Source organism: Lampetra fluviatilis, chromosome 7 (assembly GCF_964198595.1).
Source record: "Lampetra fluviatilis chromosome 7, kcLamFluv1.1, whole genome shotgun sequence".
In the NCBI taxonomy this organism is placed as follows: domain Eukaryota; kingdom Metazoa; phylum Chordata; class Hyperoartia; order Petromyzontiformes; family Petromyzontidae; genus Lampetra; species Lampetra fluviatilis.
The window spans coordinates 12,346,076-12,371,409 of record NC_136281.1 but is presented as its reverse complement, the minus strand read 5'-3'; the positions used below and the strand labels follow the sequence as shown (position 1 = coordinate 12,371,409).

At 44.7% G+C, this 25,334-nt stretch overlaps 1 protein-coding gene and 1 pseudogene across 1 annotated transcript in view; one reads left to right on the top strand and one right to left on the bottom strand.

Annotated features, from left to right (window-relative positions):
- The window catches only part of LOC144933585 (tyrosine-protein kinase receptor-like), a 179,132-nt gene that overhangs the window by 11,852 nt on the left and 141,946 nt on the right, over positions 1–25,334 (top strand). The gene's annotated exons all lie outside the window — the stretch shown is intronic.
- Positions 3,296–3,395, bottom strand: LOC144933691 (U6 spliceosomal RNA; annotated as a pseudogene).

The following is a 25,334-nucleotide window of genomic DNA, read 5'->3' as shown; positions in this document are numbered from 1 at the left end:
TTCACAAAGATCTGTTTAACTTTGAAAGAGATTTATGGATCGGAAATGTTAAACGTTTAGTCTTCTGTGCATTTAGTCTTAGCCGCAGGTGTCAGTTGGACACGAGAGTGTGGAGGGAGAAAATAACTTTGTGTATTTAGATAGCAATGTGCACGATACAAGAGGTTGTGAGAATGAAATGAAGGGACACATTGCATATGTAACACGATTTTTGTTCCTGGGTACTAAGTGTTATTTTCTAATTGCTTATGCCTCAAAAGTATAGAAAATTGCTATTATTCCCCACAAACTTTGCTTTTGTGACCAGGACTTTATGTGAAAGAATGACACAAATGCACACGTTTTATCATTGAAAATAGGTAAATTTCAAAATATCATTGTTCTGGCCACAGAAACAAAGTTTGTGGCATAAGCAATTAGGAAATAACACTTACTACCCAGGAACAATTTTATTTATATATTTTTTTGTTACACAGTGTTATCAGGATAGCGTTTTGATGGATATTATAAACCAATTTTGAGAGGGCAGAGATATCAAACTTCGTGTCAAAAGACAAATGTTTGCGTATTTACATCTTGAAAAGACAACTGGGCAGTTTCTATGTCCACACTCGATGTAACATCTTACCAATTTACACTTATATTTATTTCATTAAAATATACTTTACCAAACATACATAGACGCACGTGTATGGTATAATTTGCATAGACGAAGACAAACATCCCCTGTATAATCTTCAGAGACTTTTGGGGCAAGTGCTGTTAGCAAGCGTCTATGAAGGCTGGCACGGCACGCAAGGGGGTGGGTAGCTAGCAACACGCCCGGCCGCCTTTGTCTCCCCAGTGGCGATGTTTCCACACCGCACCAGGTACTCATTTGAGGCTAAGTCGACCTCGGAGAGGCCCAGAAGCGGTTGAGGTAATCGTCACTGGTGTCAGCCATGGGCGGGAATCGAACTCGGGTCACTGGGTGTATAGCATAGTACACACACGTAGACAAACGCACGATGGTATATGTATTCTTTATTAATTAAACTCCTGTCTTTTTGACCTGGATAATCAATTGAGATGGAACATCTCGTCAGGGATGTCAAGTGACACGTACATAGCGAACACGCAGTGATACGCATACGAACAAGCATTTTAAATTATACGACTTTTACAGCATATTCGTTTATACAATGCCAAATACATTTACACTGTCAAGAATAGGATCAAGGCAGTCAAGGCAGCACACATGCACATCACTCTGCATCTAAATGTAAATAATTGTGCACGCTGCCTGTGCAAAGATAATGTTCGATGTCTGCAATTAACTTTATGCGATCGGACTCCTGAATGGCACTTTTTGTTGTTATTTTGTAAATCGGCGTTCAGATGTTTAACAGACATAATGTAGGCCACCATGTACCGATCGCTCAAATTATTTCCGAGAATACCCACTGATGAGAATGTATGTGGAGACATGGTATATTGGATTCCATAATGAGGAATTGTGTGATTGCCTTCCATTGAGAAAGGTGGGTTCTTTTATCAATCGGGTCAATACAAATGAGGTGAGCAGATTGAATACATTTGACATAGATTTTGAAGGCAATCCCATCTGAACTCTCTCACAGCCATCAATTCAGAATGGAATGATAGGTGCTGTAATGCCAAGAGGCAGTGTTCTTCACTAATTCTCAGAGGGGGGGGGCACTTTCGCTGATTAGACATAATCAGTGTGAGGACCGCCACACATTTAAAACCGGTGGGTTTGACAGCATGATGGGGTTTGTCTTGACATTAGTACCAATCATCATAACAATCAGCGTGATTGGGTAGCAGAGTGATGTGTGTACTCCAATCACAGTACATTCTAAGATTTTTGATTATCAAGTAGAATGAAGTCATCTTTCAGCTTGAATTGATGCACCCCCTTGCCCTTGTTGGCCAATCAAAGCCAGAACTACTTGAACCTGCCCGATGATGCAGCAGCATCCGTATTGGAAGGTGTGAGTCCTGTGACAGGAACAGCGGCACAACCTGGATTTAAGGGAGTGATGAGATGAAATTCGAAGGCATGGAGTTTTCTTCTAAGACTGCTTACATTTACATGTAAAAGGCAAGTCCTTGGACGGTTTGTGAAATCCGTCGCAGAGTAAGTGGAGTTGGTTCTAGCCTGCTAATAAACCAAACGCCAAGGTCAAGATGTCGTCATGGCCAAAACCGTACATGCCATCACACCTTTCCAGCCTCACCGATGCTAATGAATAAGACATTGATATTGGTCCAGTCCACTGAGGTAGCAATCAGCTTAGCAGATTGTAAACAGCACATCTTTAGCTCCAACATTTTTAGTTGACGAGATGTTATACACGGTGCGGCAAAAAACGTAAATTTGTACGGTAAATCATAGCGGGTGCTTGCCCCTTGCATCATTCGCTTGGACACTACTCAACATGCCCACGTTCATCTCGTATTTTAAACAAACAACAATATACAATGTATTCAGTCCAGTCCTGAAATCTCTTTGGTTTCTGAACTTTCGCTGCACCCTGTATATTTGAGCTACAGACGGCAACTGCAGCAGGGCTAGCAGTGGGCACTGATCGTGACCGACTCCGAGGGCTCAGCTGGCCATTGCAGGCAGATTTTGGGTCACCAGCTACATTAAATGTAGATAACCCTCTCCGTTCCATATATGTTATGAGATGCTACTTTCCAAAGAAATGCAATTCCCTTTGATAAATCTCTCATAATGATATCGGTTGGTTGTAAATGTCATTTTTAACCACTCGAATGCATGAATTATTAAAATATACTATCCGACACATTTTTGCTTGGACCTCGAAGCCATCTCGCCGCCACCTCTTCAAAGGATCATATAACACAAAAAAAACATTTGCTTTTGGGTTGTTTTACATTGAAGTTGGAAAGCAGTGGCAACCTAAGATTAGTGACATTTTAAAAAGGGTATCCTTTCAACATTGAGTGGATTTATAATGAGCTCGATCAAACCCACAATCAGAAGGAAGCATCCTGGATAAAAATGCATGGTCAGAGCTTACCTCAATAAATGTGTCAATAAAATGAGAACCATTTTGTACGATGTCAACAGTGGTAATTAAACGTTAATTGTGCCAGAGCACTACTGCCAATGCAACACCACCGAATGATGTGTTTAATTATGTGAAGAGATTGGCCCATGAAATGGGAAGGTGGAATTTCCAGAGCCTGTAAGGGAGATGCATCTAGTCCCCAATGGTGGGGGACACTTGAACTTTGACCTTTTGGCTGCGCAGAAGCGCGATGCAATCACCGGTGTAGAATTTGCGTGTCATCCTTGCGCAGGGGCCATTCTAATCTTCTCTGTATCGTTCCAATTTTAGTATATGCACTGGTGTAGAAAGCGCATATTCTGCATGGCTCGCTGTTGGAGCAGCGTGTGTTGTATACGAATCATACAAAAGTACGTTAATCATAACATTGCCTCATTGTGGGGCGGACTGACCTGCCAATCTGAAATGAAAACACAGCGATGCTTTGAAACGGATGTCAGAGGGCGAGTGATGTCTGGAAAGTTAAGCCGAGGCCAGTTTGTTTGTATTTTGAATGCTGATAAAGTTTTTTTTGTCTCACTGCACAATATATAATGCATTGTTATACACGGAACCATTGCAATTGTGGAGCGCAAACAATGCGCACAGACGTGTAAGTTATTAAACATTTTTATAATGGAAATACTAGCGTCACATGTACATGCAGGTATGTGGCCAATGCGTCATCGCTAACGGCTTTGCAGAATCTTGCGGCAACACCCTGAGAGCCATCCTCGGGAGAAGAAATTCACGGTACGTGCTGAGACGTCAGCCTTTCAGCCTTCAACCAGCAGAGACGGGCGAATGCACTCGATGATGGTGCTCACACGAATCTGGTTATATTCACGCCGTGCCAGGGGAACGACCCCCCCCCCCCCCTTGGGTTGCAAGTCGCGTGGTTTAATTTGCAATACGGTAATCGCACTATGTTGTTGCACTGTTGAAAAGAAGACGCCTGTAGGTACACTCAGCGTAAAGTGAGAAGCTGGAGTGATGTGTGGAAGCTAGTACTGGGGAAGCAATTAAAGCCAAATGTGATGCTTCCCCGGCCACCCCCTATGGGTGGCATACTGATCTAAATAGGTACTCGCGAATATTGCACGCGTGTGTGTGTGTGCAATCGTACTTGCCCCTACAGTCTGCTCCATGGGAGATCTTTGTCTTTGTTTGCGTGTGGAGTGCAGTAGTGCAGTGGTTGGTGCACTGCGCTACGAACTCGACGGCCAAAGTTATATTCCTGCTCACGACCGATAACGTGTGGCGAATATTTGAACCGGTTCTGGGCCTCCCCTAGGTCGACTCAGCGTTTTAAAAAAATAGTACCTGGTGCAGCCTGTAAACATTAGCATTGGGGAGACAAAGGCGGCCAGGTATGGTGTTGGACCGTGCCAACCTTCATAGGTGCTTTGTAACAGCACTTGCCCTAACAATCCGTTTAGGCTATACGGGGGGTGGGAGGAGGCTTTGTCTTTGTACGTGATGGTGCAGTGGTTCTTGCGCTGCACCACGATCCACTTGGGCTCGATTCCTAACGTCAGTGGAACGTGCCAGCGTGAGCAGCATGTGGATACCTGGAGCTGTCGTAGGCCTCTGCTAAGTTGATCCAGCCTCAAACGAGTGCCCGTTGCGGAGTGTAAACATCAGTAGCACGGAGACAAATGTGTCGGGCAGTGGAGTAGTTGTGGCCAAAGCACCCCAGCATTATGGTAAGCCTTGTCGGGACCAGCACATGCACTGACAGTCCGTAAGTCGAAACGTGCTTGTTTTGTGTGTGCTCAACAACTGCATGTGTTATGTGTGTGTGTCCGCGCGCTTAACGCATGAGGAATGAGTATTATGTTTCACGCGCACGCATTTCACCGCAAGTGATTGATCAAGATGCGAGTGCTGGTCTCTGTATTACACACCTAATTTGAGAAGGGAAAAAAAATGTGTGCGCTTATTGATTATCCGATTATGAGGCTAAAAAAGTGATTTCCTGCTCAAATGAGGATTGAGGCAGTGCTAATCTCCCGGTAACAGTCCTCGGCCAGCGATGGAAATTCCTCATTCCTATGATGGGGGCGAGTACATTCATAGGACAACCACCGTTGACTTCTCACAAAATGGTACTCATCGTATCAAGCACAGAGGAACGGTGGGGCTTGAGTTGACTCCCAACCAAGATTTGATCTCGCAACCTTCCGATTTGTGAGTTGTTCGCTTCTACCGTTGGGCCACCAGGCGACGGTTGTAATACTGGCCATAGCAATGTGGAATTTACACAACTGGCTCAGGGCTGCCAATGGACGTAGGCACTTCTCCATGCGATTGTAAATTGAGCAGCGAAACTCGTCGACTTTTTTTTTACTTTGATATTGTTTCGCAATGAAATCACTGAAAGCTGTCGTTGATCATTTTCCAAAACCTATTCGTGGTCTATTGGTGGCATTAATATGATACATATTTTACAGTAGAAGCCTAATGTTTCCCATTACATCTTGTAGGCTTCTGACAAATTTAGTTTGTAAGTGTTCAATTTCCTTTTTAAATTATTTTATTAAATCTGCGAGCTTTGATTAACTATAACGCACAACTAATTTGGAAACTGCCCCGTCACTAAGCCTGTATGTTGCGTCGTAAGTTTATACTGCGTATGTAATTATAGTTGATCAAATATCCTTTACAGTGAAGCCGTACAAGTTATCTTAATTATCTTAAATAGAAATATACATGTGCAATTCAACGTGTCCTTTATAAATAAACATACACGGAGAGCTCTGTTTAACAAAACACTGCTATGGAGTTATTTCAATAAGCACTCCGGTACCAACAGCATTGCCTTAGCACCAGGCCCAGGTTAACAGCGGTGGAAATGGGGGGCGCTCCCGCGGCAAACGCTCAAATGAAGCTCAGAAGGTCGAGAGTTCAAATGCCACTTGGAGGTTGACTCAGACAATCCTCCATGCGGCGGTTACTAAGCCTGGCGGTACTCACTTGTTGCCAGTCCTGAGTCATTGGTGGGAATTCCACATCAAGTTCAAGTTCATGTATTAGGTAGAGCCCTGTGAGCCATTCGGCTCTTGAATCGGGTGCAACCGCAACAAACAAAATACAAAAACACGAACAAGAAAACATATTTATAGTGACAATGTGACTAAGTGCAAACAGAAAATCCAAGAAAAGACAGCAAAATATTGCAGAAAAAGCACCGTGCACCAACGCTGTGTACACAAATCCCAGTGGGATGCAAGTCAAACAACAACAACAACCACAAGACAACTTAGATTAAGGCCATCAGTCTTACTCCGTACTACAACAAACAAACATGGCCAAACCAAAAAACTTTTCGAAATCACCAAAATAAAGCCATGAAAGAAATGAAACAGTGATGATAGGCACTGTGACGGAATTTTCACAATAAACAACATGTACTACGAAAGCCCTGATGGTGGGTATCCAATATCTGGGTGGCAGGGTGGCGCAGTGGTAACACTCGTGCCTCACAGTTAAGAAGAGCCTGAGTTCGATTCCCGACTCCTGTTCTGCAAGGGTCTCCTCCAGGTTCTCCAGTCTCCTTCCTCCTGCGAAAACCTGGCAGGACCCTCTCCTGAAAAAAAACTTTGATGCTCAGTCAGGCTTTCCTGGAGTAAACAAGAATAAATTATGACCACATTATAATTATCTCCAGAGGACAACCACTGTAGACTGCCCACAAAGTGTGACCGATTTCATTGATGCCAGAGAAATTGCGATTCTTAACTCGTGACCTGGTGGTGAGGTGGGGGCTTTGGCAAAGCGCTACCTGAACCACGTTTGTGGAACAATTTCTGCTGTTTCGATCGCGGCGCTCATTTCAAAGTAACCATAATGTGCTGGCGCACGTGAAAATACTACATGTACTTGTTAAGGTGGTAAAATATTTAAGTGGCACAGCATCGTATAAATAAATAACTCTCAACACTCTCTAAGCTCTCTTCGGCAGGCAGGAGGCTCACACACAATCTTAGAACCTAACCAGCAGCTGCGGAACATGTGGACATTGTTCACACTCATTAAGGATCATCAGTACGGCATAGCCATGTTACACAAGTGCCACCGACCGTGCCCTGAATCTAATTGAGCCCATTGCTTTGAATTAGTGCACAACTCCAAACCCCTCGGGGGGTGATGGGGTCCTAGGCTTTTCGTCTAGGACCCGTGGGTCATGCGGTAAATGCGCTCGTTTTTTTTTTTCGGGAACACTCTGCGAATGTGTCTCCATTTGGCACGATTTATCGACTCTTTCATGCCCGTCCACAGAAGTTTCACTTTTGACAGCGCTGCTCCCGCCGCATTCAATGTGCCATCTGAAAGACCCGCGTTGCGGAAGTTATCGACCAACGTACCTGACCGTGCGCTCTTCTCCAGGGTCAGTTCCACGTGGCCTCGCGCGTTACAAAACGTGCAGGCCTCGCTTCACGCAGCCAACGGGAAGAGGAGTTGGCGGAGAGTTGTAACGTTTGCAAATGTTAAGAATAGCTCCTCCCGTCATGGAAATGTGGAATTTCCACTCACTGACCCACAGGGCTGCCGGCAGAAAAGAGTATCACACCCTTGCTCATTACGGCACGGCGACACTCTCGTTTTGACTTGTGTAGTTGCAATATATACGTCGATGCAAAAACACCCGACGATTATTCAAATATCCCGTTATTTATTGACCCAACCGTCCGACTGGTGTCAAAACGAATACGACAGGTTTGGTCACGCCATGACCACCGTCATCGCAAAGCTTGTTTTGACCAGTTTAGCCGCCTTTGTCTTTGTTCGCCGAAGAACCGCCAACATGTAAAACATTGTTCATCTCCCGTGTCGCCGCTCGGCATTCTAATTGTCCGCGCGGGGCGAGGGAGGCTACGACGTCGGCACGGCGAGGCGGGGCGTGCTATTTGTCCGCTCGGCAGTCACGGCCCATAAAGAGAAATTACCCTTCGCCAAACACGCCGCGCGGCGGGGAAGCAGCCGCCGTCTAGCGCGAGGGTTGAGCACGTGCGCGCATACGCACGCAAGCGCCGAGCCAGAGGGCGGGCGAGCACTTCATTCAATAAGGTGAACCCGTAATCATATTGCGGGCGCGCCATGCCACCTCAATATGAGATTAGGCGCAGGTCACCCAGAAGCCCAGAGTGCTTCCTCTGAAAGGTCATGCTTGACACACACACACGTGTACACACACACACACCTACCTCGCACACGAGCCCTAATGGGGCTGGCTAATACGAGCAGTCTCTGTCGGTCCCTGCCGTCTGCAATGCTATCAGTCTGGGCTCGACGCCAGAGGGGGTCCCAATTGTCTTCTCGAAAGATAGCAGCAAAATCACCGCTCGCTGCAACGCAATCGTGCGCTCTCGGTGTCCTGCTCGTGGACAACAGCTGTGCGTGTCACGTGTCTGCTCCCCACGCATCGTGCCGTGTGTGCGTGAGCGCGTTTAGTTAGTTTCTCCCAGCGGGACGTTGCTTGTATTTTATGCGTGTTCGTATACTTAAAACCTATCCTTCTTGTGCGTGATGTGGAGAATTAACGTGTTAATTTAAGGACGTGACTTGTTTACTCGGATTTACGAGTCTATGCAGATCCGTGGATACATTATCCATGAATGCCTGTTTAAAGTCCAGCTGTAATTTTGTATTTCTATTGTCTCAATTAACAATATATCGTTTTTATGCATTGATTTTTACATTGTGCTGTACTGTATTGGATTGTACTTTCTTATGTTATTTAAAATTGGATACAAGTGACTCTAAAGCAATACAATTCATGCACGGGTAGCAAACCTACATATATGGATTTTTTTTATCTTCAAGAAATAATTTGTTTTATAACATGCAGTTCCAGAAATTTATCGCGTCATGATCAGCTATATAAAATCTAGTTGTCTATCTACAATTCTTGTCGGTAGTAGAAATTCAAACAATATTATAGTACAGTTACAATCAGAAGTAGGAAATATAGTAGTCACATGATACTGTTTATTTCAATATTAAATAATATTATCGTACTGAAAAACCCTTACAATAAGTGCGTATATTATTGGTTCTTTCGGTAAAATCATGTAGAAGGGAAATAATAAAAAAATAAAAATAAAACAATAAAATAAAATTCTCACGACGTTTCGGCCACAACGCAAGCAGCCGTCCTCAGGTGAAGAAACAGAGCTGTCGGAGGACGGCTGCTTGCGTTGTGGCCGAAACGTCGTGAGAACTTTATTTTATTATGTTTTATTTATTTTATTTTATTATTTCCCTTCTACGTGACTTTACCGAAAGAACCAAGCATATGAATCCCTGCAGTCACGAAAGCTTTAAATCGAAATAAGTGCACATTTCCTGCTATGAAATACGGATTGAAAAATTTATACCGACAGCGTAACAAAAGATGAAATTGCAAAAGGGAGCGCGGAGGGGTAAATTTTTTTTGGAATTGCAATGCCAAAGACAGAAGGGTAAACACGTGAATCAGAGAACAAGTGTGTATGAGAGACATCACTTGGACCATTAAGCAAAGCACGTGGGTTTGGGTGGGACACCGCGAGAAGGCAAAGGTGACCTCTGATTCAGGCGAGCGATGTAAATGGCAGCCAAAGGAGAGGTCGCATCAGAGTGGACGACCAGAGGAAATGGAGGGGTGATATCGGATCATGTGCAGGAATGAGAGAAGCCTTGCGCGGAAATGCTGCGCCTCCGATTAGTACGGTTGGCTACGTACGGTGCGAAAGAAGTTCAACATACGCAGATTCGCAGGATTGCGAGGGACAGCGCCGGCGTGGGGAGGAGGCCTTCGTCCAACAATGGATAGACTATGGATGATGGTTATTATGATTGTGAATGGTGGCACATGGATATATAGGTCGGAGCTGGGAATCGAGAGGTGTAGTCGGCAGTTGTTTATTTACAGGAGCAGAACTAAAACGACAAAATGCTGTCTGTGTATATACAAAAGTAAAAATAAATCTATTCACGCATTATAAGAGTTACGAGTTCCACCTGCGTGGAACCGCACCAAACAATGGTTCATATCTACCGAAGAGCTCATTCCGTGTGCACTGTGGGCATTGCTCATGGTTTTAGTGTCCGATCAGTATGGTTGCAAGGAATGCAGGGGCCTCAGAGGCCTTATAAAGGAATGCCCACCTAATTTAACTTAAATATGCAGTTGAATACATTATTAACCCAATTCAGAATTTGAAATATATATTTCTGCAAAAGGCATTTTGACAATTCACTTTCAAAATCCTGGTTTGGGGCTTCAGAGCAGAGTGCTGCCATTACTGATTTTAGGTTTTCAGTCTGCTGGCTTTATGTTGAATTAAGCTTGGTGTAGTAGAGACACTCTCCCTGCTGGGTTCAGTAGAGACCATGGGTTGGCAATCCTGCTGCTCCAGAGCTGCATGCAGCTCTTTAAGGACTGCTTCGTGATATTATTGTTTAAGGACCCACCGTCTCGTACTCGCATTGCAACTCTTGAAATATTGGGGTTTGTACCGAATGAAAAAAAATGGCTCTCATGATTTTAGTTTGCTGATAACTGGTATAGATACTCTCCCCTCTGGGTTCTGTATTGACACTCTCCCATCTGGGTGTCTCAAACAAGAGGGGAGAGTGTTTCTCCTGAACCCAGAGGGGAGAGTGTCTCATTGTGTGTGGTGTTGTAGCCGGCGCCATGGAGCTCACACATTGTGCATGGGATCCAGGTGTGCGGACTCCTCGGGTTTATCGCCATGCCTGTGGATTTGTTTTAAGTCTCACCGCGGAGCTTTGAGACGCAATCGCAAGTTCAGAGCTCAAGCTCGTGAATGTGTTGGGGGACGCTACATTGCCCATTAGTAATGAGCGACAGTAAACCGATATTCACAAAAAAATGAATCGGCCAAACAAATTGCCATAGGTTGACATATCACATAAAACAAGTTGCACTTTGGGATGTCATTGGAGGACGAGTTGGCAGTATTAAAACTTTACAATGTTCTCTAAGAAAGTTCGACTTTATTTAAGTATTTTCGGCCTTATCTTGTTTGCCTTGGCCACATGAAATCGCTATTTTTAACTCCCCCAAAAAAGTTCACGTTTCTCACTGACAAAGGTTAAAACTCATGCCAGACAGCCTGTGATATAATACGCAGCCTAAAGGAGTATCTACAATGTTACATCCTCAATATTTTTGGGTTGGGTCTTCAACACGTGTTTCAAAAGATCGTGTAAATATTCATGCTGGATTCAGTCTCAGGGATGTTGCTAGATCTGTCAGAAGGAAGTGATGGCGGGCTCTAGTGGCGGCATCATTGGTGCTGTCAGTGATGGCCTCTTGAGTGTAAATGCAAGCTGTAGCATTCATTCGGGCGTTTTAACGCTTACGATGTGCTTTAGGGTTATACTGCACGTGGTTTGGCGAATTATCCGACGTTTCGCTCCACTTGCTGGGAGTTCGTTTGGGACATCATGCCAAAAGAACACGCGGCACAACCCGAAAAAAACATCAGAGAGCTGCACAGCACAACTGAAAACCTACGCATAATAGGGCCCTCTCTTACCTTTCCTGTGGCGATGCAGCGATTGCTCCGCGCGGTAGCTGGGCAGAGAGAGCTATGAGGGTTTACCGCGTTGGCCGCTGTATCAAAACATGCACAGACAGCGTGGCCAGCTACAAATGCAATATCACAACATCTGCAGCTCACACCTGTTACATATTTGGGCCATTCCTTAGATGCTATACACTACGTGTTTGAATGTAATTAAACTTCAGGCACTCCAACACACTCCCGAGTAACTTAAGATCGTGAGGTCAAGGGGTCAACCCGGTCAGCTCTATTAATGCCTTGGCATTACTGCCTGCAGTGGGTTTCTCTTGGGTGAATTTCTACGTAATTTTCATGTTTTGTTTTTCTTATTATTACATTTTTTTTTATTGCTGATGTGACGGTGCACGTCTGCAATCCAGCACTATTGGAAGCAGAGTTAGTGAATGATTTAGATGTCGCGGTGTGCACAAGACACTACATCTGAAGGGCTACGAGGTAGCCAGAAGGTGACAGTACAGGAGATAGGTAACCCCAAATTGCCCTACAGCTACAGTCTAGATGTTTAAGCGTTATTTATTCGTATGCGTGGCGGTTTTCTCTGGGCACTTTGGCTCCCTCTCAATAACAAAATAAAACTAAATATTTCAATTGCGAACTGAGCAAAACATTCATCGACAGCCGTTTCTGAAGACTCCAGTCGAGGCTTTTTGCTATAATTAATTAAACTCGCATGTCAGATGCAGATTTGTTCTCTATAACAATAAGAAAAAAAACCCACCTTTCACCGTATTCTATCCCTTCCATTATTCCACTGTTCCACAGCACTCAATGGCTCACTCACCCCATAACAGCCCACTCACCCCTTATCACAATGTATCTGTCCCCTGCCTCCACCGTGCTTCCTCATGTCACGCATAACCTTTAAAGTTCTCATGTGTGGCTCGTTACCTTGAACGTAAAACAGTAACTTATTTTTAGTGCCGTAAAAACATATTTATATGTGCGTAATACATCCATAGGTTTGCTTATGTTAGTGTACTTTAGATTGATTTTTGTTCACACAAAAAACTGATCCCTCGATGAAGAAACGCCAAGGCCAACGGGAGTGGGACACAAACAGGTTCTATTCCGTCACGAATCCTCATTGCACACGAATATGTATTTATCGCAACTTAAACGTTGCACACAAAAAAAATCGGATTATCATGTGACGTGGCCAATCGAATCTGTGCCACTCGCACATTGCATGAGGCCACCTGCTGCTGTTTTACCCTCCCTCATCCGGTGGTTGTTGCCAGCCCATTGAGGTGCCCCAAGCACACGTGACTCCAATCATTAGTCTACATCAGTGGTTCTTAACCTTCACTGCAGCCTGCACCTCTTTGATTCTCAGAAAGGGCATCTCTTGTGATAGGACTTTGTAGGATGGACGTTGAGATTCACAAGGGGCACGTGGTGACCAATAAGGTCTGAATAAGGAGTTGACACGTATGCGTTACTCCCCTGCAAGCATTAAGATGTCCTGATCAGTCTCTCAGCTTGTCCCCGGCCACACTTACCAACTGCTCCTGGACACAGTATCGCTTCCTTAAACCCTCGCAGCAGCGACTTTTAGCTGGCGAGCCATCGAACAAAGACGGTCACCGCATCGCGCGGTGCTTTCAGACGCGCTTCTGCGGCCGTCTGGAACGTTCTTCCTTCCGTTATTAGGAAGCCACTGGTAGCTATGGACTTTAAAATCATCTAGTTTGAAAAATAATTTCTTTACAACTCTTTTTGCGCGTGTTTAGCTTGTTGTCCTTCCCCCGCACCTCGAGACTAGCGAAAGACGTTCAACATTCATACAAATGCAGCGGCGGCGGCAGGCAGAGCCACGTCACCCATCTCTTCGACCATCATTCTCACACGGGGCAGCTCGGGGGGCGGGGAAGATCCAAACAAAGACGAAGATCCCCCCGCGTAGCCTCAACAGACTGCTGGGGCAAGTGCTGTCGGCGAGCACCTATGAAAGCCGGCACGGCACACGAGGGGGTGGGTGGCCAGCACCACGCCCGGCCGCCTTTGTCTCCCGCAGTGGCGACGTTTACTAGACGCCGCACCAGGACCGGTTCAGATAATGGTCACCGGTGTTGGCCGTGAGCGGGAATCGAACTCGAGTCACCGGGTTCATAGCGCAGCGTAGCGCTAAACCACTACATTATCGCTCCCCATAAGGTCCAATGCTTGTGCCACAGACAAGGTGACGTCTGGGCCAGGCTCTGCATGTGACTGGACGTGGAGAGGATGTGGTGTCTTGCTTTGGAGCAATGTCCTTGCAAGAGAAAAACATTGCCTTTGCAGCCTGCATTGTGTTATGCTGGCAGCACCATTGCACATTTTCACATGGAGGGGGGGGGTGGGAACAAAGTAGATTTTTTGCATTGTCTAATTTTCAGATGGTAGACAAGCCACCAACCTTTTGACGCGTTAACTTGGAGTAAAAGGGGTTTTCTTAATAAAAAAAAAATGTAATTGGCTCCGCACAGTCGTGTGACCTCAATTCGACCTCCAAAGTAGCCTAATTTCACTTAAAAATGCAACAATTTTATTTCGATGAGCATTGAACTTAACATAAATAACATTGCCTTAAAGAGGAAAACAATAGAAAATCAGCGGCATTTCGTACAATGGCCCTGCCATGATTCGTATGCTATGAAGAGAGGATGCAGGGAGGAGCTGTGTCTGAGTGAAAGGTCTGCCTGCCCTGGAAGTTGGATTATTAAAGCGTTTAATTCCCCATGGGATTAGGCTGAGAATGCACAAGCAATCGCTTGCTTTCCTTTTCCTGTGTTTTGATCAAATAATACGTTAATTAACATGGCTCACGTGTGACTTTTAACCATATTGTACGAGATTATGATCGGTGGCTAACCTTGTAATATAACTTACACGAGCTGTTATTAATATGTATTTCTTTCGTGCTGTAGTCTCACACGTGGTTAATGACCTTGGAATAAAAACAAAGAATACAAATCACCGTTAAAATTACTATATTGTAAATGTATTTGCCATGAACACGATTCACAGAAACAATGCTTATATTTGTATTTGTGTAAATTGCATTGCTACGTAATTAATGGTTCATTTGAAGTGTAAACAAATCTCACCCATTAAATTTCCTTTCAAATTCATTGGGCTCTCATATTTGTAAAAGACGCATACATTAACAAAATAATTATCAACACCGCTATAATGAACTAAATAACGTAAATACTTGTATTTTATAAAGTGTAATCATAGTTTTTTGCATTCACTGTTCAGTATGAACTCGCATGCGTGGTTTTTCTCCAGGTGCTCAAGTTTCCTCCCGAATGCATGAATACTAATTTTCTGAAAACATCTTAAGAGGTAGAAGACTGCAGAACAATTGTTGGCGTCGGCTCACCTCCTGGTAGCCTTCAATGTTGCCCGTCGTTCCTCAGCGATTGTGACGACACAAAAACAATTATCGTGAGTTTTGGTTTGCGTCTGTACATTAATCTGTGCAAGCTTACACTCCTATGTAAAGTACTGACTATTGGCCAATGTTGAAACTAAATAAATGTAACTGGCTCAAAGGTAGCTTGACCTTTCACCTCCAGGGAACATGCATAAAACACGTGTCGGCGCTTGACAATATTACTCGAGTGTGTTTACAAATGCTCGCATACACTTTGTTTATCTTTAATTGCACTTTCATTTAAAATCCATCCTGGTGGCATAGTTATAGCACCAAACCCATATTCAGTTGGTGATTAAATTAGATATCGGTCACAAGTTGACTCACTAAATCATCCCACCGAGGTTTGATGAAATTACTACGGTTGTCAGTGGTTACGCTTCAGATTTCCACCACTGACTCCACCAGTAGAAATTAGCACCACCTCCACAATATATGGAATAAGGAGACCTGTTGGGCTTTAACTTGTTTTTTTCCCTCCAAGACATTCACTCGGAGCGCTTTAGCTGGGTACAAAACCAGACAGTCGGACTCTCCGATGTGCCCATATCTGTTACCCCAGCAGATATGCCTCGAAAATTGCCTCTTCCTTTCCTTTTGTCAATCCGGTTGCAGCCGACGTAAACATTATCTGTTAATTTTCCACATTATCCCCCAAACAAGTGCGTTTTAATGGTGTTTCTCACTTTCGGATAAAAGCCACTCACGGGCCCTGTGGCTATGCAATTTACTGCCCAGAGTGGTCAATCAGTGTGACCCGTTAATCCTTTGAGCAGACGTGGCTTTATGCCTCCAAAAGCAATGTTCTCTCCGTGGCAGAATTAACCAATGAGTGTATAGGTTTATGTAACAAGCGTCCCACGAAACCACGATTTTAAATATACCTTCAGACATTGTGTAGTATTTTAACTCTGTTCTGTGGTTAAAGGCAGTGGTTATTTTGTGTGCATGAAATAGTTTGGTTTGCATTTAAAGAAAACCGATCTTTTGTGGATTTCAAACCTCTGGCAGCATTGTTCATTGCAAAAATATAATTAAAGATACGTTTACTTATTGCTCAGCAATGAAGATGGATTATGGGTTACTCCATCCTCCTTGTGACGTCTTAATGTGTGTGGTTCACCAAACCCCTCGTCCAAGAGACTGGACGGGCAGGTCTATGCCACCATGTCCAGCCATCACTGCCTCTCAAGAGTCCAATACACCTTAAGTCAGTTGAGTTGATGGTGTATAATTGATACATTTGTGAGCAAATAAATAACACAATGAGATTGTGAGATTGACAATTGTACTTTTAATTGATATCAAGGGTGCTAAATATTCACTCCGCATCAGAACATTTAGGGGGCACTGTGGGACCATTTGCCAAATCAATTAACATTCTGCTGTGGGAATCAAACCTTTGACATTGTGCAAAGTAGATCAGTGGATAGCATGTGGACTATGCAGCCACTATGTGCGTCATATAGATCTGTGATAGCCACAAAGTTCACCATTTCACAGCAGTCTGGGCACTTGAGCCTCAGGCTTCTCAAACCTCAGACTAAAATGAGCAGGTGGCAAAGATGGGAGGGTAAACCGTGCGGAAACGTTTGGGACAGGAGGTTGAAAACCGCTATTTTAGCCTAAGTGTTATGTGCTGTTACAGTCAGCCTACATGTACTCTTTAATCATCAGACAAAACGGCAGTGCTATCATTAAGCGCTGCATCTCTGCCACTGAGTATAGTGTGTCTGCAAGCCGTAATGGGCAGTGGATTGTTGTTTAATGATGTGCTGCGCCATCCCGTACTGTGCCACTTTGGGCTCATGACAACTGTGTTTTCTGCGTATGTCCATGTGAGAGTGTGCGTGTTTGTCTGTGCAGCAGTATCCATTGTATGTGCGTCTGTGCGCGCGCCACGAGATGAATGTTTCTGCCCTGCATTGACGTTTTGCGATGGACACAAAAGTCAAGCGCCAAACGAAAACGATTTTTTAAACGACGGGCAGAACTGCTGCCATAGGACATTAACCCTCTCCCATTCCGATGACGTACACTTACGTACACTTACGTCATCTGAAAGAGAATCGAACGGAATTGGAAGAAAATCAAAAATAACTTTATCGGTCTCGAGGCTTCGACAAAGGCCACGCGGGAGGGCGTGTGGCACAGCTCAACGCCAGCTAAGGTAGAGTGCGGTCGTGTCGCCAAGGGTCTCTGCTATGAATATAATGTCTTTTCGATTTAAAGCTTTCGTGACTGCCGGGATTCATCTTCTTGGTTCTTTCGGTAAAGTCACGTAGAATGGAAATAATAAAATAATTTAAATAAAACATAATAAAATAATTCTCACGACGTTTCGGCCACAACGCAAGCAGCCGTCCTCAGGTGACAGACCTTTTATTATTTTATTATTTCCATTCTACGTGACTTTACCGAAAGAACCAAGAAGATGAATATAATGTCTTTAAAAACAACGGCGCTGTGCCTCTCTGAATAAAATTAACGATAACCGCTTGCGCGTTCCAAGACTCAGTGGTGGACGGGACCCACCCTGCAACTTGCAGACGCCTCGGAATGGGAAAGGATAAACTGTGAGCAAAGTTAATGCATTTGGATGAGCTTCCCAAGACAAGTTCAGCATATTCTGTCCCTTTTGATGCTTGGTTGCAAAGAAAGTGATTATCAGAAGCAGGACACCATACACATTGGTGATGGCGTTGTGCAGAACATTATGGCATTCACACAAAATTATCCCTTACAGCAGGGTTTGGCCACATGAAATGGAAAAAACTAATTTACAGATTTTTAGTTTTTATCTGAACTGGTGATGCTGCGGTGATAAAGTTGCAAGTTTTGATTCTAGTCGGGGGTTCCATTTCACCCGTCGATCCTTCTGGGGTTGATAAAATGAGTAGCACTGCATGTAAGGTCAAAAAAAGTGTCACTTCCACGAGAAGACTGGCCCCCGTCAGAGGAATGTCGAATTTCCGTGACTGGCGCGGGGTCACCAGTACGGATGAGCACGACCCCATGCTCATTTCAGCACGGAGGCATTTTGACTGTTTCGCTGCGGTGATTGATGGCTGCACTGGGACCATCATCTATCACCTCACTGCACTCGAAAACCTGGCTTAATCTTGCGTGGCTGCCGCGAGTTCAAGCCCAGTGTGTCTCGGTGGTGCCGGTCCGGTGCTTCTGCACTGGAATTAGTCCCCTGAGCCGTCCAGCCACCTTGATCTAGTGTCTGAGGCAGTTATCCCGGTGAAGGTGGGGGGGGGTGGAAAGTGTAGGTAAAGAAATAAATAAAGTTGTATACACATTACTCACAGCGCTTAGAGAGGAGAGAGAGAAAGGGAGCTGGTGAGAGAGAGAGAGAAAGAAAAAGACGTGCTACGAATCATTCGCAGCGCTCAGAAGCAGAGAAAGACTCGCAGATCGGCTTGAAAGGCTCCTTTGTGCCGGGCACTTTCAGTGCCGCTGCTCCTCGAGCAGCTTTTCAGAAGGCTGCACGGCCAGGCTCCTCCGCGGTGGTGCGATGCAGAGTGGGTCGGTGGCGGCGTAGGGGGTGGGGTGGGGAAGGTGGGAGTGGACGGGACCAGGGGACCAAAGAGGCGGTTGCCCTCGTTACCCGGGGGGGGGGGGGAGTTTGGGGGCCCACGTTCCGGCTTCCCCACGCTAGCAAGAGGCTCCCAGAGAACCCTGAATGCCAAATGAGACCCATTCTCTAATCCCGTGGCTCGACTTTGTTCGTGGCCTTGGTGTTGCCATTATTTGGCCGGCACAGCACGTACTGAGCCTTTGTGCTCTGTGTGCGGACTTCAACTGAAGCCGAGCTTCCCCAAACTCCAGTCCTCACTACTCCACTCACGGTCCACATTACCACATCAACAGATGCGGGCTTGTGCCTGTGTTGGCCACATTTACATATGGATAGAGAACGGTAAAGTGGAAAGTCGGGAAGTTCTCTCCGCTTGAATTTTAGTGAAGTTTACGTCATTCTTTGTTTGGAACTGTTAAGGAATTGGCCGAATATCTCAATGTAGGAATTTCCTTTTTAAAAGGTCTTGATATACTCAGTTAGGCTTTCTATAATCAGGGACATGACTCTCCAATGTGTTGTTTTCTGGTTGTCCCGTGTTATGTTGTTTTGGCACGGTGTCTGACATTTTTCTCCACGTGCTGGAAGCTTCTTCAGGAACTGCAACGTGTATGAGTGGAGCGGGAATCGGGCCGAACACGCGGTACGACCCGAAAACAAGACGCACTCGTAATGGGCATTACATTTATTCAACCAGGTTTATCTGGCTGAGTGGTGCTGGAGCTGTGTGCTCCGAAAGTTGTGCCTTACCAGGGTCAGGAGGGAACCACATCGTTTGGTATAGGGAGCGATCAAAATGTTTCTGGCCTGACAAAGGAAGAGTGGTGTCGGAATCAAATGTGAATGTTCATTTAAAAGTACGTTTCTATCGTGATGAATTGTAATTTTATTCCCGATGTATTTTTTTCCACCTAAATTGAAGATAAACTATACAAACATTCTAGAGAATCAGAGGTGGCAGGGTAGTTCAAAGGTCAGAGCACTGAACTGACAACTTTGAGGTGGCTTTGAATTCAGACAGCATCTATGAAATACTGGACATTTGTGAAAAGAGCTTCATAGCTCATTGGATTATTCCAGTCTAAATCAAGGTTCTGATTATGAAATTGGTTCTCAAGTGTAGCGCGTCAATGGTTTTAACCCAATCACCAATGAATACACAAAGAGCCCTGAAAGTAAATTAGGTTTTTCACTTCACTGGGCTAATTCCAACTCTGAGAGTTACAAATTTCAGTTTGTGTTGATTCAGAGCACATAAAAGGTGCATTCCTAGAGTTGTTAAATACGTCTATTGTAGTGACTTAGAAGTAGTTCTATGACATCATCTTCCAAGTTTGCTCACCGGATGCAATGGATGTAAATTCCATAAATTTGGGACAACAATACCATAATTGGGAAAAACATTATTTTATATTATCTAGTGAAAATCCATTCGAGTAATGGCTCCGAACAACTTCAACGTATTTTCACAGCGAAGGAATCAGTCGCAGAGACATTTGTTTTCTAGTGACAACGAAGTGATGCAATTGAGGCGCATGGCATAGATCTCCTCCTGGCAGAGAAACACGATTTGGAATGTCAACAGACCAAGTTTCACTGCATTGAATTTGTAATGCCACTGCTAACCCAAACGCGGTATCGTACAGCTGTCATTCAGTGCTTTAGAGGTTGACGATTTGGTGGCTCGGACACGTTTTTTAGAAACTCCCGAACTTTCCTGGCCCGTAACTCACCGAGGTGGCAGTACACATCTACGCGCCCTGCATGTGCCTTGGTTTTCTCAAGGTATCTTGCTTTTGCACAAGCGAAATTCTGCACTCATTTAAAAGGAAATAGGGCAAACATACAAATGTAGGACCCCCCCCCCCCCCCTGGAAACAAAGACTTGAGACTCCTGGATAGATAAACTGCACGATTGATGTATCGTTATCAAGGTTTGCTCATTGCATTGTTTCAGGATTGCTCATTGCATCGCGGATAGCTGTCGTGTTCGGGTACCATTTCAGCTCATGGTGAGATGATATTTGAGTCAGCTGTGCTCGTGTATGTCTCCTCTCAATGAGTGCTGTTTATCAGACCAGAACTGCACTGGCCCAGAATCAAGCCAGCACTCAGTGGCATTTACAGAAACTTGCTCATTTAAAAGTCAAATAAAAACACTCCACACTCCAACCGCAATAAGCACAGCGCTTGCTCTATTTATCCAATGCTGGATGAATGCCTCCCACAACACCGTGTCGATCATGGGGGGTTGTATAACCATACTTCACCATGGAGGGGTGTTAACGCAGATTGGTGATGGAGGCACCTGAGAATCTTTTTAGATGTCACTCACCATTGATGTCGGCTGTCACCAGGAATTTGACTCAAATAGCTGGCTTCGTATCGCAGTACAATGACAAACATGCCACTGCTCTCCCAAGTAACATTTGAAAACTGTTCATGAATACTCACCTAATTAGAGGCACAGCACGCGGAGATTTAAATACGGTGAGTCAAACTCCGTTTACGTAGGGGAAGGAGGGGAGATGGCTACCCTGGTTACAAATATCCGGGGTCCCAACACGTGGAATGACTACAGGTAACCACGGATATCATTGAAAGAATGTGACGAATGCCTCCGTTCGTCTGTGGTCCGGACCTTGGATAGTTCGAAGTATTTACCAAATCAGTCGGTTTAACCGTGGTCTGGACACCAGGTATTCGGATGTCTACGCCCCCCCCCCCGCCCCCCCCCCCCCCCGGGATATTTGGTAAAGAGAACCAGGTTTTGCCAACCCCAGGTAAACGAATGCATGGACAATTTGTTCACGGATACATGGAGTTTGACTGTAGGCTTAGTTAAAGAATGGGGGGCTATTGAATAAGTATCTCTCAACAGAGTTGCGCTGCAAAGAGAGAGTAGTGGCTGATGCATGTGTGTGAATATGCTCTCTGACGAGATATGCATGAACGCATAGCGAATTCTCACATGGTTTGGATGCAGCATACAATAGTGAACGGCAAATGAGGGCGGGTGTTGTGTCGTGTTGTTCACTGCAGTCTTTGTCTTAATGTCACGGGGAATTCAGGGACCCCAGAGCTTCCAGACAGCGCCCTCCACTGGATGAGCTGTCGCGTGCGTCCGCTATGGCTCGACGTTTCGCCAGGTTCGAGGTGGAAACTTTAGATATCAAACATTAATTTGTTGGTACTGGTAGGAACCTCCTGGTTACACCAGCCTACAGGGGATTATTGTGTCCGTCCGTCCGTCGTGCATCCAAAAATAGGAGGGGTGGTGCTGAATGGAGAGGGGAGGGTGGGGAGGGGCTGGGTGGGGAGGGTGGGGCTGGGTGGGGGGTGGGAGGGGTGGGGCTGGGTGGCGAGGGGCTGATCACCCCGTGGTGCCCTTATAAAACTCAACGTTTAACCTACTCATACCGGTTTGTGCCCGCCCTCACAGTCGGCCATATGTGCGGAATACACCACGCCGCCATTGACCCTGGCCATTGACCGAGCAACCCAACGTTCCTACCAGCTCCCTCCACAGGAATGTGTTTTATGCCGAGAGAAATTTCGTTCAGTGGGTTACATCACTCCGCAAGAAGAAATGTTCATGACAATAATGTGCGCGTGTGTTAATCAGGGTGCACCGGATTCCTCCCATGTGTATAAGCACTAAGCACTCATCATTGGTTGGCTGGAAATATTTTAAAATAAAAACACGATTCTGGACCCTCCTAAAAAAAGAGCCGTCCGGTGGCGAGATGTTAACTAGCTCACCTGGTATGCGCAAGGTAGTGGGTTCAATTCCGACCCTGACGCCTGCTGTACCCATGATTGTTTTTCCGGGGGTCCTCCGGTTTTTCCCTCCACATTTAGAATCAACGTCACGCGTTTGGAGTATTTGGCTGCTACAGATGTCCACGTGATAAGTCACTTCGTTGAGCTATTATTTGTGGCCAGGTCGCTTCTGAAAAAGAGCTATATAGCTCAGTGGGCCTCACCTGGTAAAATAAAAATTTGTTTTTTTAAATAGTTTTTTGTTTAGTCAGTGTGGCTTTCCCGGACAAATAAGTAAATTATATGTCACTACGCTTCGCTTATGGAGAATGGCAGTCCGGCAAAAACATGAACACCTGATAGACGTAGGGTGGTCCATGGCTACAGAACTGGTAAACTCATGTAGGTGACACGCATTCATTTGAACTTTATTACTCAACATGGATCGGGATCAAAAGGATGATATGTCGAGAAACAAAAGCACGATCGAGTGCACTTGAAGAGTTGAACATCATAATGAAAAGGAGCACACCAATGTTTACAAACATAAATGTTTTCAATCAGTGCGTACTGCCAGTTATGACATGGACACTGACAAAGCAAAATCTGAGAGACGTGTTTTGGGATTATGCTTCACGATGCTGGTTTACCCATGACTGTTTTTCAGGATGGTCCACCCAAGTTTCCCCTGTGGAAGGGGGCGGGGGGGCAATGATTGCTGTACATAATCCCAACCGAGTAATTTGAGGGTAACTTTTCTAACTTGGCAAAATTTGAAATCGTGACGCCGGCACACCGATGGCTCACTCTTGTGAATGACGCCACGGGGCCTGCAAAACAGACAGCACGCATTGCCTACGTTTAATACATCCGCAGTATTAATCACGGCGGCCGCAGGATTTGAACCGCGAACCTCTGCGACGCGTGGCAAACGCACTACCGCTCGGCCCGTGTCACCACCTGAGACAGGCTCTTCGCGGAAGCACATTTCCACAGCTTGCTCAGTGCTATCGATAGAGAAAGATGCACTGCCCCATTGCTCGAGCAGGGGGACGTACATATATTGACTTGAATGCATGCACATACCGATACCGGATATCTGTAAAAAAAATAGCATTATTGCTCATCGGATTCGTCCAGTACGAATAAATCTTCTATATATGAAACTCCTGTTATCCGATTGAATGTAGGGGTAGGGTGCCAAATAGCTATTTTATAGGCATGGTAAATAATGGCTGATCACAGATTATTAGATAAACACAGATAATAGGATGAATATAATCTTGATTTGAAGCTTTTTTAAAACAGTCTGCCTCAGCAGCAGACCATCGCTTTCCCACCTGATGACAGATGCTTGTGTTGCGCCCGAAACGTCGTGATCTATTTTATTTTATACCTACGCGACTTTACCGAAAGAACCAAAGAGTAAGGATGAATATATAGTAGTTCTTCCAGGAATATACTTTGTGGGTGACTCTCATCTGTGCAAAGGCTCAGATAATAGCGTGAATTTTCAACCACTTGCGGGTTAATGCTGCGCCATGTGCATTCATGCTCAGTTACTGGCAAGTATAGACAATAACATTATGCCCAGCACTAATATGACCTGGATAAGAGGGAAGGATCGGATAATAGTATATTTATAAGAGTCACTGTAACAATAACCACAATATATTTACTTTTTCACACTGATTAAAAAAACGAACGATAAAAACATGAACACAACGATCACTGCTGATATTTTGCTTCAAATTTTGCTTCAAATGTTGCTTTGTGGGCGTTCAGTTTCCATTTCAGTATTATGGTCATTATGGTACACAGCTTTAAATGCATACAAAATATAAATAAAACACTTTGTTTGAAGCATTTCGTTGCCAATTTTGCCCCCAAAACAATATATGTCTGTTGAACTTCCTTTGTACCGTACACAGCCAATACGTCCTAATCGGTGCTGCGGACATATATCTCGTTGTTGGTATTGATAGAAGGTGTGGTGAGTTTTCACAATGATTGGTTTGTGGGTTTATTTATTTATCATTGTGATAATATGTGAAATGTGCTCAAGACAGAGGAACAGGTGGACAAAGGTATCTCCAGGGCCTTAAAAATAAGCTGCCTATCGGCTTTAACAAACATATAAAAAATTGGCTTACCAATTCAAAGAGTCTAATCAGGTGCTGATCACCTGTTTACAGCCCATAACAAGTGAAAATCCCACATTGCTATGATAGGGAAAAGTTAGACAAAAAGGACAACCACTACTGATCTCTCCCAATGTATTGAAGGATGTTTGTCCTTCCACTCAAGAACCAACACTACTACAAATAATAGCCATTACGCCTAAACAATCAGCAAGCATAATTACTTTTTTTCAAAATGCAAATTTACATTTTGAGAGGACGCGACCTGTCTTAGAAAGCGATTGCGATTGCTGGATAGATAAATAACAGTACTTTAAGATCACCATTCTTGTACGTTCAATCCATTGAAAGATATACTTAATATTTCCAATGAGTATATGAATGTAAGTACCAGCCTCAGATGGGGCATTGGGATAACACAACAACTCAACCAGTTTCAGGGTCAGTATGACCAGCACCAAACCCTTTGGACCTTCATCAGTGGTAAGCGATTCACCTAACTTTGCTCACAACCAGTACACTGTATAAAGGGCTTCATGATGTGTGGGTGCCATGAGGAGGAAGTTAGTATATGCTGGACATTTCCGACAAGGATCAACTCGAGCAATGACAAAGATGATTCCGAAAGGCAAAATGGAAGGCAATTGGGGAGAGGAAGGAAACGGATACATTTGTGGAACAATGTGATCAGTGGAATGGGACTTTCCACGAGACACACTGGAGATTGCGAAAAACAGAAATCATCTATCATGG